The 18,274-nt window shown below is 38.5% G+C and overlaps 2 long non-coding RNA genes across 12 annotated transcripts; one reads left to right on the top strand and one right to left on the bottom strand.

Moving 5' to 3' along the window:
- The first annotated feature begins 6,097 nt into the window (after window positions 1-6,097).
- Window positions 6,098-14,048, top strand: LOC126872684 (uncharacterized). Of its 10 annotated transcripts, none has more exons than XR_007692104.1 (6): window positions 6,098-6,247; window positions 6,554-6,706; window positions 7,931-8,236; window positions 8,849-9,154; window positions 9,920-10,225; window positions 11,144-11,304. It is a non-coding gene; the product is annotated as an uncharacterized LOC126872684 (long non-coding RNA). The 10 variants fall into 10 exon arrangements; XR_007692106.1 differs by lacking the exons at window positions 6,098-6,247; window positions 11,144-11,304 and adding exons at window positions 12,673-12,978; window positions 13,897-14,048 and having other exon boundaries at window positions 6,558-6,706; XR_007692111.1 differs by lacking the exons at window positions 6,098-6,247; window positions 9,920-10,225; window positions 11,144-11,304 and adding exons at window positions 12,673-12,978; window positions 13,897-14,048 and having other exon boundaries at window positions 6,558-6,706.
- On the bottom strand, window positions 11,170-16,350 carry LOC126872696 (uncharacterized). 2 transcript variants are annotated; one of them, XR_007692135.1, is made up of 2 exons: window positions 16,120-16,350; window positions 11,170-11,378 (listed from the first exon to the last, which is right to left on the bottom strand). It is a non-coding gene; the product is annotated as an uncharacterized LOC126872696 (long non-coding RNA). The 2 variants fall into 2 exon arrangements; XR_007692134.1 differs by lacking the exon at window positions 11,170-11,378 and adding an exon at window positions 13,923-14,131.
- Between the last annotated feature and the right edge of the window lie 1,924 nt (window positions 16,351-18,274).

Raw genomic sequence — 18,274 nt, 5'->3', positions numbered from 1 at the left:
ATCATTTCAACCAATCAACTTTTCAATGCAAACACCATTCCGTTGCTGTGATAAGGGATAATGTCACGTTAAATAATAAGAGGACGCACGGTGCCATAGACAGGATCATGAGTGAGAAATTTCCTGAGTTACCAAACAAGATAAATAATATTAGTGCCAAAGAACTTTCAGACGAAGCAGAAACTAGGAAATTGAACGACGAGACGACAGGCAATGCTTATCCACTGCATAATATCACAGAGATATTGGACCCGCTGGGAAGTGCGAATTGCCTCTCCACGTTCAACTTGGCAAAGATACTATCACGTCGATTCGGGGTAATTTCACGTTCCGCACCCAAGGTGAGAGATTCGTACTTCAATTTTGATTGTTATTAGAAAATTTATTAAACACTGACAGAGTAACGATACAGAATGGTAAAACAGCACAGAAAAGAATGTCGAGTACTGACTTGAGAGGTATTTTTTTATATAAAGGACTTGGTTCCTGTGGAGGGGTTATCGCTGGATGCCGGTCACATAGGATTTCTATTACTGCTTAGTTACTATTTTGCTGGCTAAGGTATGTGAGATATAATTATCCTTTCGCTGCGTTCTCACGACCACCGTGACAATACAAAAGCAAGACTCCACGAATTTCGTGAATGTCTCAACCATAATAGGAAAAGAGATAGCGAGTGTATCTCACTCAAAAACTTCTATAAAACCATCAGAAGGTAACTTTATCGAACTCAAAGCCAAGTCATTAAATTGCAAGGAAGTTCAAACTACACAAAATAAAAATATAGCTATTCCTAAATCCAAAACAGAATCTATAAGCAAAAAGGTTTGTAATAAAAATTCAAAGAATAATTCTAAATCTACCGAAAATATTCCTAAATCCATTATTAATTCCCATACAAATAAATAATAATTTAATTATAATAAGCACTTCCAGTGAAACTATTCATCCTGAAAAGGTAGAGAAAAATAAAGGTGTTGTGAATAAAGTAAATAAAGAAGGAAAAAGGGTAACTAAGGAAAAGGATTCTAAACATTTTCAAGCTGAAGAAACGCAAGTTCAACGAGCCCAAAGAAATCAAAAGGGAGAAAATAGGGAATCACCAGTTGAAGATATATATAAAAACTTGAATACGCTAGCCATTGGATTATAATTGGATTAAAAATACTTTATTGGTTACTACATCTAATATTTGACGTAGGTAACATAGTAGATAATGCTGATCTTATGATTCCCCCAGGAAAATATAGATGGTATCACACTATACTATATACAAAATATTTTTGGGTTAATATGGCTGTGGCACTTTCAAAAATTTGTATTTTGAATGCTATTAGCAAGCAATTGGATAATTGGATCGATGTCAGTAAACTTGCGTCTTGGCGCAAAATAAAAACTAAAATGAAGGAAAGGAACGAAATTCTCCCCGCACGAATTAGTTTTGGACATCTAGCCAGAGAACCTACTGGTGAAGTAATAATCGAAGAGAACATGGAACCAACATACTCAGAATATCTCGAAGATCTGTTCAATAAAATTTACACCGTACAACGAATGGCAAGAGAAAATTTGATAAAATCCAAACTAAGATCAAAGGAATATTACGATCGACGAATCAACCCTCAAGATTTTAAAATAGGAGATTCGATATATTTACTAAAAGAACCTAGTAAAGGAAAATTCTCCGATCAATATACTGGACCACACAAAGTGCTAGACATCTTGCAGAACCAAAATGTCAAGATTGAAGTAAAAAAGGGATTCCACGAACGGTGCACTTAAACAAGTTAAAACTAGCCATAATCGAAATAAACAATGAATAAAGTGATTTCAGTGGGCAACGTAGTGCAGTAGTGTATGTTGTAGTGCTGTTTGTCGAATGACACAGATAGCGAAAACATAAAAGAAAAAAAAGGAAAATTATTATATGTGCTTCAATTATTGTTTAAATATAAAACGTGTTAACTCAATGAATAATTAACTAGTGAAAGTGAAAGTTACCTTGTGAACAAGTGATCAACATACAAGAAAGTGTACGTGCAAGTATAGGTTATGGATCGTTGTTCGTGGTACATAATGTACAACAGCTACCTAAAATAAGTGAATAAATTAGTTTCAATCGTCTCAGTGCAAAATATAAGGTTACTAAATGTTATAACTATATTGTGGATAAATCAAAAGGAGGTGTGACACTGTTCGTCGAATAATACAGATAGCGAACACCTAAAAAGAAAAAAAAGAAAATTATCATGTGTACTCCAATCATTGTTTGAATATAAAACGTGTTGATTCAATAAATAATTAAAAGAGTGAAAGTGAAAGTTACCTTGTGAACAAGTAATCATCATACAAGAAGGTTTACGTGCAAAATAGGTTATGGCTCCCTGTTTGCGGAACACCATGTACAACAGCCAGCTGAAAAATAAATGAACAAATTAACTTCAATTGCCTTAATGCAAAATAAAACAGTAATAAATGTTATAACAATACTGTGGAAGCATGGCACTGTTCGTTGAATAACACAGATAGCGGAAACTTGAAAAGAAAAGGTTTATTACGAGTGCTCCAATTACTATTTGAACGTAAAATATGTTAGTTCAACGAATAATTAAAACAATGAAAGTGCAACCTACCTCGTGAACAATTAATCACTATACAAGGAAGTGTACATGCATGAATTTCGCAGGTTAATAAGAAGAAATAAAATAGCTGATAAAGTATAGAAAGCGGTTAGAAAATAATCAAGATAGATTAATTGAGAGTTAATAATAAATATAACCGGAGTAAAAGGATATTTTGTTATGCATTAATCTACGTAGTATTGTTATGTTATTTTGTAATGCCCAATAGCGGTTGCACATACAATGCATTATACACATATTGAATTAAATAAATTAAACACCACCTTTATGACCACAGATATAAGATGATTGAAGGCAGCCATAGTAGAAGGCAACCGTAGTAAGTATCCAAGGCATATCAAAGAATTGGATGATGTTGTGGGAACGATCCAGGTAAGTGACGCAGCATCGAAAGAGCAGAATCTGAAGAATTACAGACAATGTTAATCTAACAAATAAATTTTAATCATTAATAAGGGAACTAATTCATATCATGCATAAAATAATAACAAATAGCAAGTACAAGCAATAATAAATTAATAGGGAAAATAAGAAAGGTTAATAAACACAGAAATGGGTTAGAAATTACAATGTCAATCTAACAAATAAAATTTAATCACTAATAAGGAAACTAATTCATATCATACACAAAATAATAACAAATAGCAAGTACATGCAATAATAAATTAATAGGGAAAATAAGAAAAGTCAATAAACACAGAAATAGGTTAGAAATTAATCAAGATAGACTAACTAAATATTAACAAGACATGACTGAACTCGGTGTAAAGGAATAAAGTTATGCTACACGAAAATAACTGGTAACACAATACACAAAACATTAACTAAATTAAACAAGACTTACATAAATGCAAGTCACGTATAATCAAAACAATGACTATTGAAATTCGGTAACAATACAATCCATGCTATCACATTAAAGTAGCACACGGTATTGACACAGACAATATCATGAAATACAAAACAATATTACAAAAACACTACTAAATAAAATTATAATGATTAACAATTAATTAGCTATTTCAACAACACGTTACTGTTGACATTAAACCAACGCCATACCAAAGAGACACGCGAGCGGCCATGTTGAAAAATTCGTCGCACATACAAATAATAGCCAATGCAATGTAATACAGCATCATAATAGCAATGTTAGGTACTAATAAAAAAAAAACAAACAAAAAAAAGAGAGAGATAAGGAAAATATATATATAATAAATAACAACTAACATAATCATAACATATTATATATATTATATTATATACAGGGATACAGTCTTCGTACAAAGGAACAGGTCCGAACGAAACTTATAAAAAAAAAATAAAAATAAATAATATATATATACATTAACTATTTTTGTATGTGTGTGCAGAACGGATGGCGAATTCATCAACCATTCTCTGAACGACGAATGGAAGTACATGTAGGTGTTGTCCAAACGTTTCACGAGGAATCCAGAGAGCATTTTGAATCTCTGCAGAAAATCCTCCCATGCATGATCGTTACAATAATCTGACTCATCTCGAAAGAAATTTTTTTAGTCCAAGGAATAGCAATCCGCACCGTAGAACTGTAAGGCACCTGTACGCCACCCACGAAACCAAATACTTTTGCTATCCACCTGTAAACAAACAACATTTATAACTATACATATAATTCTCACTTATATCTACCAATATATATATACACGCATGTTGTAAAGTAGGCGATATTTATAACACTCACTTCCATTGATAATGCAAGTGACTCAAAAATAAGCTGTCATATTTACCATTACACGCACATATATATATATTCAAAGACAAGCTATATTTGTAATATCTATTCCTATTGATAATATATACTTATATATTCATAACAATAAAACAAATCTCATCTATACTACTTACCAATACGTATGCATATATGTATATAATTATAACCCAAGTAGCATTCATAATATTTATTTTCACTGATAACATGTACGTAAAACCTAAAATAAAACAAAGGTTTTAACAATAAGAAAAAAAAAGAGAAAAAAATACATATAAATATAAAAATTTTCTTTTTCTATATATATATATTAATAATAATAAAAGGTTATTCTTATTTCTAATAAACTCGAAAGTAAAATGACAAATGATAACATTATACCATGATATACCGACACAAAGACGCACCACACAGAAGAAACTAATAGAGAACGCTTTAAGCTTGGCAAACTTACCGCCCAACGAATTTGCATACACCATAACCAAAACCCAGGACACATGGCTCTGATCACAGGAGAAGCGGTCCATATAGTCGAATGCATTCCGGTACAAGTAAAGGTACGACATACAACAGAATGCTACTCGGAGCTACCCGTTTGGCAAGGGAATCACACCACAGGAACTCCGCCCGGACGTGCGCCAAACGTGGCGAAGAGGAGCGACAGGAAAAACAATCATCCCTGGAACAGTAAACATCCTGGGAATGAAGGACGATAACACCGGTAGTCACTCAACAACAAACGACATCTACGTCCGCCTTGAGCGAACTCAGTGACACCATCAGTCAAATTTCCTTTGGAAATTTGAACTCCAAGGGCGGGGGTGTCACGTCTCGCGCTCCGCACGCGCCGTAACAAGAACAAGAAAGCTATTCTATACAAAACGCGCGAATAAAGATTTGAATGCACAAACGAACACACGGCGCTACGAAACTAAAGGATGGATTAACAAAGCGAGGGCGACTAATAAATCCAATCAGTATAAAATAAAATAAATAAAACCAACTAACGGATTGAACGAGTCACAAACCAAACAAATAAACCAGGAAATAAGAATAACTACAAAAGGGGAAATAATTTAAACGCCAGAAATACATGTATATATAAATATATTTTAATCAATCAACTTGGAGAGTTACATATAAGTATAAACATATATGCTAGACATGTAATAAACTAGTAAATATTAGAGACAGTGCTTCCAATACTATATTAACAATTTATGAAATATAAGTATATATGAAGTCAAAAACTAATAGTCTAACGAATACATAAAACATACAATATTGTATTATTAAAGAAATAAAAGTTACATTGTCAGAAACATATATATATGTGTGCGCATTCTAACAAATAGGTACGTAACACGTTTAAGCGTCGAAACAAGCAAAATAGCTCGCAAATCGCAAAGATTTCGTCGATTTTGATGAAATCTAGCCGTCATTTCCTTCCCGTTGGAGATATTTCGACGTTTAAGCGCTCATTGAACTCCGTTCTACACTGCAAATGTAATGCACTACCGTTTAAGCGTCGAAACAATCGAAACAGGACTCAAATCACGAAGATTTCGTCGATTTTGACGAAAACTAGCCGTCATTTCCTTCTCGTTGGGGATATTTCGACGTTATAGAGCACGTTTCACTCCATTTTACACTGCAAATGTAATGCACTACCGTCCAAGCGTCGAAACAAGCAAAATTGCTGGCAAATCGAAAAGATTTCGTCGATTTCGACGAAAACTAACTGTCATTTCCTCCCCGATTGAGATATTTCAACGTTATAGAGCTCGTTTCACTCCATTTTACACTGCAAATGTAATGCACTACCGTTTAAGCGTCGAAACAAGCGAAACAGGTCGCAAATCACGAAGATTTCGTCGATTTTGACGAAAACTAGCCGTCATTTCCTTCTCGTTGGGGATATTTCGACGTTATAGAGCTCGTTTCACTCCATTTTACAATGCAAATGTAATGCACTACCGTCCAAGCGTCGAAACAAACAAAATTGCTCGCAAATCGAAAAGATTTCGTCGATTTCGACGAAAACTAACTGTCATTTCCTCCCCGATTGAGATATTTCGACGTTATAGAGCTCGTTTCACTCCATTTTACTGTGCTAATGCAATGCACTACCATTTAAACGTCGAAACAAGCAAAATAGCTCGCAAATCGCGAAGATTTCGTCGATTTTGATGAAATCTAGCCGTCATTTCCTTCCCGTTGGAGATATTTCGACGTTTAAGCGCTCATTGAACTCCGTTCTACACTGCAAATGTAATGCACTACCGTTCAAGCGTCGAAGCAAGCGAAACAGGTCGCAAATCGCGAAGATTTCGTCGATTTTGACGAAAACTAGCCGTCATTTTCTTCCCGTTGGAGATATTTCGACGTTTAAGCGCTCGTTGAGCTCCATTTTACAGTGCAAATTAAATGCACTACCGTTTAAGCGTCGAAACAAGCAAAAGAGCTCGCAAATCGAAAAGATTTCGTCGATTTCGACGAAAACTAACTGTCATTTCCGACCCGATTGAGATATTTCGACGTTATAGAGCTCGTTTCACTCCATTTTACACTGCAAATGTAATGCACTACCGTTTAAGCGTCGAAACAAGCGAAACAGGTCGCAAATCTCGAAGATATCGTCGATTTTGATGAAATCTAGCCGTCATTTCCTTCCCGTTGGAGATATTTCGACGTTTAAGCGCTCGTTGAACTCCATTTCACAGTGCGAATGCAAAGCACTACCGTTTAATCTTCGAAGCAAGGAAAATAGCTCACAAATCGCGAAGATTTCGACGATTTCGATGAAATCTAGCCGTCATTTCCTTCACGTTGGAGATATTTCGACGTTTAAGCGCTCGTTGAACTCCGTTTTACACTGCAAATGTAATGCACTACTGTTTAAGCGTCGAAACAATCAAAATATATCGCAAATCGCGAAGATTTCGTCGATTTTGACGAAAACTAACTGTCATTTCCTTCCCGATTGAGATATTTCGACGTTAAAGAGCTCGTTTCACTCCATTTCACAGTGCGAATGCAAAGCACTACCGTTTAATCTTCGAAGCAAGGAAAATAGCTCGCAAATCGCGAAGATTTCGACGATTTCGATGAAATCTAGTCGTCATTTCCTTCACGTTGGAGATATTTCGACGTTTTAGCGCTCGTTGAACTCCGTTTTACACTGCAAATGTAATGCACTACTGTTTAAGCGTCGAAACAATCAAAATATATCGCAAATCGCGAAGATTTCGTCGATTTTGACGAAAACTAGCCGTCATTACCTTCCCGTTGGAGATATTTCGTCGTTATAGAGCTCGTTTCACTCCATTTAACACTGCAAATGTAATGCACTACCGTTTAAGCTTCGAAACAAGCGAAACTGGTCGCAAATCGCTAAGATATCGTCGACTTTGACGAAAACTAACTGTCATTACCTTCCCGATTGAGATATTTCGACGTTATAGAGCCCGTTTCACTCCATTTTAAACTGCAAATGCAATGCACTACCGTTTAAGCTTCGAAACAAGCAAAATAGCTCGCAAATCGCGAAGATTTCGTCGATTTTGATGAAATCTAGCCGTCATTTCCTTCCCGTAGGAGATATTTCGACGTTTAAGCGCTCGTTGAGCTCCATTTCACAGTGCAAATGCAATGCACCACCGTTTAAGCGTCGAAACAAGCAAAATAGCTCGCAAATCGCGAAGATTTCGTCGATTTCGATGAAATCTAGCCGTCATTTCCTTCCCGTTGGAGATATTTCGACGTTATAGAGCTCGTTTCACTCCATTTTACAATGCAAATGTAATGCACTACCGTTTAAGCGTCGAAACAAGCGAAACAGGTTGCAAATCGCGAAGATTTCGTTGATTTTGACGAAAACTGGCCGTCATTTTCTTCCCGTAGGAGATATTTCGACGTTTAAGCGCTCGTTGAGCTCAATTTCACAGTGCAAATTAAATGCACTACCGTTTAAGCGTCGAAACAAGCAAAAGAGCTCGCAAATCGAAAAGATTTCGTCGATTTCGACGAAAACTAGCTGCCATTTCCTTCCCGATTGAGATATTTCGACGTTATAGAGCTCGTTTCACTCCATTTTACACTGCAAATGTAATGCACTACCGTTTAAGCGTCGAAACAAGCGAAACAGGTCGCAAATCTCGAAGATTTCGTCGATTTTGACGAAAACTAGCCGTCATTTCCTTCTCGTTGGAAATATTTCGACGTTATAGAGCTCGTTTCACTCCATTTTACAATGCAAATGTAATGCACTACCGTCCAAGCGTCGAAACAAACAAAATTGCTCGCAAATCGAAAAGATTTCGTCGATTTCGACGAAAACTAACTGTCATTTCCTCCCCGATTGAGATATTTCGACGTTATAGAGCTCGTTTCACTCCATTTTACACTGCAAATGTAATGCACTACCGATCAAGCGTCGAAGCAAGCGAAACAGGTCGCAAATCGCGAAGATTTCGTCGATTTTGACGAAAACTAGCCGTCATTTCCTTCCCGTTGGAGATATTTCGACGTTTAAGCGCTCGTTGAGCTCAATTTCACAGTGCAAATTAAATGCACTACCGTTTAAGCGTCGAAACAAGCAAAAGAGCTCGCAAATCGAAAAGATTTCGTCGATTTCGACGAAAACTAGCTGCCATTTCCTTCCCGATTGAGATATTTCGACGTTATAGAGCTCGTTTCACTCCATTTTACACTGCAAATGTAATGCACTACCGTTTAAGCGTCGAAACAAGCGAAACAGGTCGCAAATCTCGAAGATTTCGTCGATTTTGACGAAAACTAGCCGTCATTTCCTTCCCGTTGGAGATATTTCGACGTTTAAGCGCTCGTTGAACTCCATTTCACAGTGCGAATGCAAAGCACTACCGTTTAATCTTCGAAGCAAGCAAAATAGCTCGCAAATCGCGAAGATTTCGTCGTGTTTGACGAAAACCAACTGTCATTTCCTTCCCGATTGAGATATTTCGACGTTATAGAGCTCGTTTCACTCCATTTTACACTGCAAATGTAATGCACTACCGTGTAAGCTCCGAAACAAGCGAAACAGGTCGCAAATCACGAAGATTTCGTCGATTTCGATGAAATCTAGCCGTCATTTCCTTCCCGTTGGAAATATTTCGATGTTTAAGCGCTCGTTGAACTCCGTTTTACACTGCAAATGTAATGCACTACCGTCCAAGCGTCGAAACAAGCAAAATTGCTCGCAAATCGAAAAGATTTCGTCGAATTTGAAGAAAACTAACTGTCATTTCCTTCCCGTTTGAGATATTTCGACGATATAGAGCACGTTTCACTCCATTTTACACTGCAAATGTAATGCACTACCGTTTACGCGTCGAAACAATCAAAGTATATCGCAAATCGCGAAGATTTCATCAATTTTGAAGAAAACTATCTGTCATTTCCTTCCCGATTGAGATATTTCGACGTTATAGAGCTCGTTTCACTCCGTTTTACACTGCAAATGTAATGCACTACCGTTCAAGCGTCGAAACAAGCAAAATAGCTCCCAAATCGCGAAGATTTCGTCGATTTCGATGAAATTTAGCCGTCATTTCCTTCACGTTGGAGATATTTCGACGTTTAAGCGCTCGTTGAACTCCGTTTTACACTGCAAATGTAATGCACTACCGTTTAAGCGTCGAAACAATCAAAGTATATCGCAAATCGCGAAGATTTCGTCGATTTTGATGAAATCTAGCCGTCATTTCCTTCTCGTTGGAGATATTTCGACGTTATAGAGCTCGTTTCACTCCATTTTACACTGCAAATGTAATGCACTACCGTTCAAGCGTCGAAGCAAGCGAAACAGGTCGCAAATCGCGAAGATTTCGTCGATTTTGACGAAAACTAGCTGCCATTTCCTTCCCGATTGAGATATTTCGACGTTTAAGCGCTCGTTGAACTCCGTTTTACGCTACAAATGTAATGCACTACCGTTTACGCGTCGAAACAATCAAAGCATATCGCAAATCGCGAAGATTTCGTCAATTTTGAAGAAAACTATCTGTCATTTCCTTCCCGATTGAGATATTTCGACGTTATAGAGCTCGTTTCACTCCATTTTACACTGCAAATGTAATGCACTACCGTGTAAGCTCCGAAACAAGCGAAACAGGTCGCAAATCACGAAGATTTCGTCGATTTTGACGAAAACTAGCCGTCATTTCCTTCTCGTTGGAGATATTTCGACGTTATAGAGCTCGTTTCACTCCATTTTACACTGCAAATGTAATGCACTACCGTATAATCTTCGAAGCAAGCAAAATGGCACGCAAATCGCGAAGATTTCGTCGATTTCGATGAAATCTAGCCGTCATTTCCTTCCCGTTGGAAATATTTCGATGTTTAAGCGCTCGTTGAACTCCGTTTTGCACTGCAAATGTAATGCACTACCGTCCAAGCGTCGAAACAAGCAAAATTGCTCGCAAATCGAAAAGATTTCGTCGAATTTGAAGAAAACTAGCTGCCATTTCCTTGCCGATTGAGATATTTCGACGTTTAAGCGCTCGTTGAACTCCGTTTTACGCTACAAATGTAATGCACTACCGTTTACGCGTCGAAACAATCAAAGTATATCGCAAATCGCGAAGATTTCATCAATTTTGAAGAAAACTATCTGTCATTTCCTTCCCGATTGAGATATTTCGACGTTATAGAGCTCGTTTCACTCCGTTTTACACTGCAACTGTAATGCACTACCGTTCAAGCGTCGAAACAAGCAAAATAGCTCCCAAATCGCGAAGATTTCGTCGATTTTGATGAAATCTAGCCGTCATTTCCTTCCCGTTGGAGATATTTCGACGTTTAACCACTCGTTGAACTCCGTTTTACACTGCAAATGTAATGCACTACCGTTTAAGCGTCGAAACGAGCAAAATAGCTCGCAAATCGCGAAGATTTCGTCGATTTTGACGAAAACTAGCCGTCATTTCCTTCCCGTTGGAGATATTTCGACGTTTAAGCTCTCGTTGAACTCCGTTCTACACTGCAAATGTAATGCACTACCGTTTAAGCGTCGAAACAATCAAAATATATCGCAGATCGCGAAGATTTCGTCGATTTTGACGAAAACTAGCTGCCATTTCCTTCACGATTGAGGTATTTCGACGTTTAAGCACTCGTTGAACTCCGTTTTACGCTACAAATGTAATGCACTGCCGTTTACGCGTCGAAACAATCAAAGTATATCGCAAATCGAAAAGATTTCGTCGAATTTGTAGAAAACTATCTGTCATTTCCTTCCCGATTGAGATATTTCGACGTTATAGAGCTCGTTTCACTCCATTTTACACTGCAAATGTAATGCACTACCGTTTAAGCGTCGAAACAAGCGAAACAGGACGCAAATCTCGAAGATTTCGTCGATTTTGACGAAAACTAGCCGTCATTTCCTTCCCGTTGGAGATATTTCGACGTTTAAGCGCTCGTTGAACTCCATTTCACAGTGCGAATGCAAAGCACTACCGTTTAATCTTCGAAGCAAGCAGAATAGCTCGCAAATCGCGAAGATTTCGTCGATTTTGACGAAAACTAACTGTCATTTCCTTCCCGATTGAGATATTTCGACGATATAGAGCACGTTTCACTTCATTTTACACTGCAAATGTAATGCACTACCGTTTAAGCGTCGAAACAAGCGAAGCAGGACTCAAATCGCGAACATTTCGTCGATTTTGACGAAAACTAGCCGTCATTTCCTTCCCGTTGGAGATATTTCGACGTGATAGAGCTCGTTTCACTCCGTTTACACTGCAAATGTAATGCACTACCGTTCCAGCGTCGAAACAAGCAAAATTGCTCGCAAATTGCAAAGATTTCGTCGATTTTGACGAAAACTAGACGTCATTTCCTTCCCGTTGGAGATATTTCGACGTTTAAGCTCTCGTTGAACTCCGTTCTACACTGCAAATGTAATGCACTACCGTTTAAGCGTCGAAACAATCAAAATATATCGCAGATCGCGAAGATTTCGTCGAATTTGAAGAAAACTAACTGTCATTTCCTTCCCGTTTGAGATATTTCGACGATATAGAGCACGTTTCACTCCATTTTACACTGCAAATGTAATGCACTACCGTTTACGCGTCGAAACAATCAAAGTATATCGCAAATCGCGAAGATTTCATCAATTTTGAAGAAAACTATCTGTCATTTCCTTCCCGATTGAGATATTTCGACGTTATAGAGCTCGTTTCACTCCGTTTTACACTGCAAATGTAATGCACTACCGTTCAAGCGTCGAAACAAGCAAAATAGCTCCCAAATCGCGAAGATTTCGTCGATTTCGATGAAATTTAGCCGTCATTTCCTTCACGTTGGAGATATTTCGACGTTTAAGCGCTCGTTGAACTCCGTTTTACACTGCAAATGTAATGCACTACCGTTTAAGCGTCGAAACAATCAAAGTATATCGCAAATCGCGAAGATTTCGTCGATTTTGATGAAATCTAGCCGTCATTTCCTTCTCGTTGGAGATATTTCGACGTTATAGAGCTCGTTTCACTCCATTTTACACTGCAAATGTAATGCACTACCGTTCAAGCGTCGAAGCAAGCGAAACAGGTCGCAAATCGCGAAGATTTCGTCGATTTTGACGAAAACTAGCTGCCATTTCCTTCCCGATTGAGATATTTCGACGTTTAAGCGCTCGTTGAACTCCGTTTTACGCTACAAATGTAATGCACTACCGTTTACGCGTCGAAACAATCAAAGCATATCGCAAATCGCGAAGATTTCGTCAATTTTGAAGAAAACTATCTGTCATTTCCTTCCCGATTGAGATATTTCGACGTTATAGAGCTCGTTTCACTCCATTTTACACTGCAAATGTAATGCACTACCGTGTAAGCTCCGAAACAAGCGAAACAGGTCGCAAATCACGAAGATTTCGTCGATTTTGACGAAAACTAGCCGTCATTTCCTTCTCGTTGGAGATATTTCGACGTTATAGAGCTCGTTTCACTCCATTTTACACTGCAAATGTAATGCACTACCGTATAATCTTCGAAGCAAGCAAAATGGCACGCAAATCGCGAAGATTTCGTCGATTTCGATGAAATCTAGCCGTCATTTCCTTCCCGTTGGAAATATTTCGATGTTTAAGCGCTCGTTGAACTCCATTTTACACTGCAAATGTAATGCACTACCGTCCAAGCGTCGAAACAAGCAAAATTGCTCGCAAATCGAAAAGATTTCGTCGAATTTGAAGAAAACTAGCTGCCATTTCCTTGCCGATTGAGATATTTCGACGTTTAAGCGCTCGTTGAACTCCGTTTTACGCTACAAATGTAATGCACTACCGTTTACGCGTCGAAACAATCAAAGTATATCGCAAATCGCGAAGATTTCATCAATTTTGAAGAAAACTATCTGTCATTTCCTTCCCGATTGAGATATTTCGACGTTATAGAGCTCGTTTCACTCCGTTTTACACTGCAACTGTAATGCACTACCGTTCAAGCGTCGAAACAAGCAAAATAGCTCCCAAATCGCGAAGATTTCGTCGATTTTGATGAAATCTAGCCGTCATTTCCTTCCCGTTGGAGATATTTCGACGTTTAACCACTCGTTGAACTCCGTTTTACACTGCAAATGTAATGCACTACCGTTTAAGCGTCGAAACGAGCAAAATAGCTCGCAAATCGCGAAGATTTCGTCGATTTTGACGAAAACTAGCCGTCATTTCCTTCCCGTTGGAGATATTTCGACGTTTAAGCTCTCGTTGAACTCCGTTCTACACTGCAAATGTAATGCACTACCGTTTAAGCGTCGAAACAATCAAAATATATCGCAGATCGCGAAGATTTCGTCGATTTTGACGAAAACTAGCTGCCATTTCCTTCACGATTGAGGTATTTCGACGTTTAAGCACTCGTTGAACTCCGTTTTACGCTACAAATGTAATGCACTGCCGTTTACGCGTCGAAACAATCAAAGTATATCGCAAATCGAAAAGATTTCGTCGAATTTGTAGAAAACTATCTGTCATTTCCTTCCCGATTGAGATATTTCGACGTTATAGAGCTCGTTTCACTCCATTTTACACTGCAAATGTAATGCACTACCGTTTAAGCGTCGAAACAAGCGAAACAGGACGCAAATCTCGAAGATTTCGTCGATTTTGACGAAAACTAGCCGTCATTTCCTTCCCGTTGGAGATATTTCGACGTTTAAGCGCTCGTTGAACTCCATTTCACAGTGCGAATGCAAAGCACTACCGTTTAATCTTCGAAGCAAGCAGAATAGCTCGCAAATCGCGAAGATTTCGTCGATTTTGACGAAAACTAACTGTCATTTCCTTCCCGATTGAGATATTTCGACGATATAGAGCACGTTTCACTTCATTTTACACTGCAAATGTAATGCACTACCGTTTAAGCGTCGAAACAAGCGAAGCAGGACTCAAATCGCGAACATTTCGTCGATTTTGACGAAAACTAGCCGTCATTTCCTTCCCGTTGGAGATATTTCGACGTGATAGAGCTCGTTTCACTCCGTTTACACTGCAAATGTAATGCACTACCGTTCCAGCGTCGAAACAAGCAAAATTGCTCGCAAATTGCAAAGATTTCGTCGATTTTGACGAAAACTAGACGTCATTTCCTTCCCGTTGGAGATATTTCGACGTTATAGAGCTCGTTTCACTCAATTTTAGACTGCAAATGTAATGCACTACCGTTTAAGCGTCGAAACAATCAAAATATATAGCAAATCGCGAAGATTTCGTCGATTTTGACGAAAACTAACTGTCATTTCCTTCCCGATTGAGATATTTCGACGTTATAGAGCTTGTTTCACTCCATTTTACACTGCAAATGTAATGCACTACCGTTCAAGCGTCGAAACAAGCAAAATAGCTCCCAAATCGCGAAGATTTCGTTGATTTCGATGAAATTTAGCCGTCATTTCCTTCACGTTGGAGATATTTCGACGTTTAAGCGCTCGTTGAACTCCGTTTTACACTGCAAATGTAATGCACTACCGTTTAAGCGTCGAAACAATCAAAATATGTAGCAAATCGCGAAGATTTCGTCGATTTTGACGAAAACTAGCTGTCATTTCCTTCCCGATTGAGATATTTCGACGTTTAAGCGCTCGTTGAACTCTGTTTTACACTGCAAATGTAATGCACTATCGTTTAAGCGTCGAAACAAGCGAAACAGGACTCAAATCGCGAAGATTTAGGCGATTTTGACGAAAACTAGCTGTCATTTCCTTCCCGATTGAGATATTTCGACGTTTAAGCGCTCGTTGAACTCCGTTTTACACTGCAAATGTAATGCACTACCGTTCAAGCGTCGAAGCAAGCAAAATTGCTCGCAAATCGCAAAGATTTCGTCGATTTTGACGAAAACTAGCAATCATTTCCTTCCCGTTGGAGATATTTCGACGTTATAGAGCTCGTTTCACTCAATTTTACACTGCAAATGTAATGCACTACCGTTTAAGCGTCGAAACAATCAAAATATATAGCAAATCACGAAGATTTCGTCGATTTTAACGAAAACTAACTGCCATTTCCTTCCCGATTGAGATATTTCGACGTTTAAGCGCTCGTTGAACTCCGTTTTACACTGCAAATGTAATGCACTACCGTTTAAGCGTCGAAACAATCAAAGTATATCGCAAATCGCGAAGATTTCGTCGATTTTGTTGAAATCTAGCCGTCATTTCCTTGCCGTTGGAGATATTTCGACGTTTAACCACTCGTTGAACTCCGTTTTACACTGCAAATGTAATGCACTACCGTTTAAGCGTCGAAACAATCAAAATATGTAGCAAATCGCGAAGATTTCGTCGATTTTGACGAAAACTAGCTGTCATTTCCTTCCCGATTGATATATTTCGACGTTTAAGCGCTCGTTGAACTCCGTTTTACACTGCAAATGTAATGCACTACCGTTTAAGCGTCGAAACAAGCAAAATAGCTCGCAAATCGCGAAGATTTCGTCGATTTTGACGAAAACTAGCCGTCATTTCCTTCCCGTTGGAGATATTTCGACGTTTAAGCTCTCGTTGAACTCCGTTCTACACTGCAAATGTAATGCACTACCGTTTAAGCGTCGAAACAAGCGAAACAGGACTCAAATCGCGAAGATTTAGGCGATTTTGACGAAAACTAGCCGTCATTTCTTTCCCGATTGAGATATTTCGACGTTTAAGCGCTCGTTGAACTCCGTTTTACACTGCAAATGTAATGCACTACCGTTCAAGCGTCGAAACAAGCAAAATTGCTCATAAATGGGAAAGATTTCGTCAATTTGGACGAAAACTAACTGTCATATCCTCCGCGATTGAGATATGTCGACGTTATAGAGCTCGTTTCACTCCATTTTACACTGCAAATGTAATGCACTGCCGTTTAAGCGCCGAAACAAGAGAAACAGGTCACAAATCGCCATTATTTCGTCGATTTTGACGAAAATTAACCGTCATTTCCTTCCCGTTTGAGAATTTCGACGTTTGAGCGCTCATTTCACTCCATTTTACACGCCAAACGTAATGCTCTCCCGTCTCAGCGTCGATACAAGCCCAACTGCTCGCAAATCGCGATGATTTAGTCGATTTTGACGAAAACTAACTGTGATTTGCCTCCAGTTTGAGATATTTCGACGTTTCACCGCTCATTTCACTCCATTTTACACGCCAAATGTAATGCTCTCCCGTCTCAGCGTCGATACAAGCCCAACAGCTCGCAAATCGCGATGATTTCGTCGATTTTGACGAAAATTAACCGTCATTTGCCTCCAGTTTGAGATATTTCGACGTTTCACCGCTCATTTCACTCCATTTTACACGCCAAATGTAATGCTCTCCCGTCTCAGCGTCGATACAAGCCCAACAGCTCGCAAGTCGCGATGATTTCGTCGATTTTGACGAAAATTAACCGTCATTTGCCTCCCGTTGGAGATATTTCGACGTTTAAGCGCTCATTTTACTCCATTTTACACGTCAAATGTAATGCTCTCCCGTCTCAGCGTCGAAACAATGCTAACAGCTCGCAAATCGCGATGATTTCGTCGATTTTGACGAAAATTAACCGTCATTTCCTTCCCGTTTGAGATATTTCGACGTTTAAGCGCTCATTTCACTCCATTTTACACGTCAAACGTAATGCTCTCCCGTCTCAGCGTCGATACAACCCCAACTGCTCGCAAATCGCGATGATTTCGTCGATTTTGACGAAAACTAACTGTGATTTGCCTCCAGTTTGAGATATTTCGATGTTTCACCGCTCATTTCACTCCATTTTACACGCCAAATGTAATGCTCTCCCGTCTCAGCGTCGATACAAGCCCCTGCTGCTCGCAAATCGCGATGATTTGGTCAATTTTGACGAAAACTAACCGTCATTTCCTTCCCGTTTGAGATATTTCGACGTTTAAGCTATCATTTCACTCCATTTTACGCGTCAAATGTAATGCTCTCCCGTCTCAGCGTCGAAACCAGTCTCTTCGGAGGCGTGGGTTTGTATCCCACCGCTGCCACCAAAAATTTAATCTACTAATCTGTTACGTATCAATTTGTTTGTTTAAATCGATCAAATCTTAAGTTTAAATTTTACTGAAAAAAAATTTTTTTTTTGTGTTGATTTTGAATTTAATCGGAAGGGAAATATTGAAATGATATTATTGTGTATGATATATTGATTTAGATTTCTGATTAATACGGTAGTTGCTGCCACCAAAAATAGTCTGAAGACTATTTCAAAAAAATTTTTTTTTATTATTTTCTACAAGTTAAGAGTATTAGTGTGTGATGGGTATTGTTCGCCTATAGTGTCTTTGGTAACTAGATTGAATTCCCAGTCTGGAAGTGCCTCTGTAAGCACCTTCTGGGCTGTAGGAAGACCAATCTT

Source organism: Bombus huntii, chromosome 13 (genome assembly GCF_024542735.1).
Source record: "Bombus huntii isolate Logan2020A chromosome 13, iyBomHunt1.1, whole genome shotgun sequence".
Classification (NCBI taxonomy): Eukaryota; Metazoa; Arthropoda; class Insecta; order Hymenoptera; family Apidae; genus Bombus; species Bombus huntii.
Note: the sequence above shows the minus strand (reverse complement) of the source record. Positions and strands in the feature narration are given on the sequence as shown.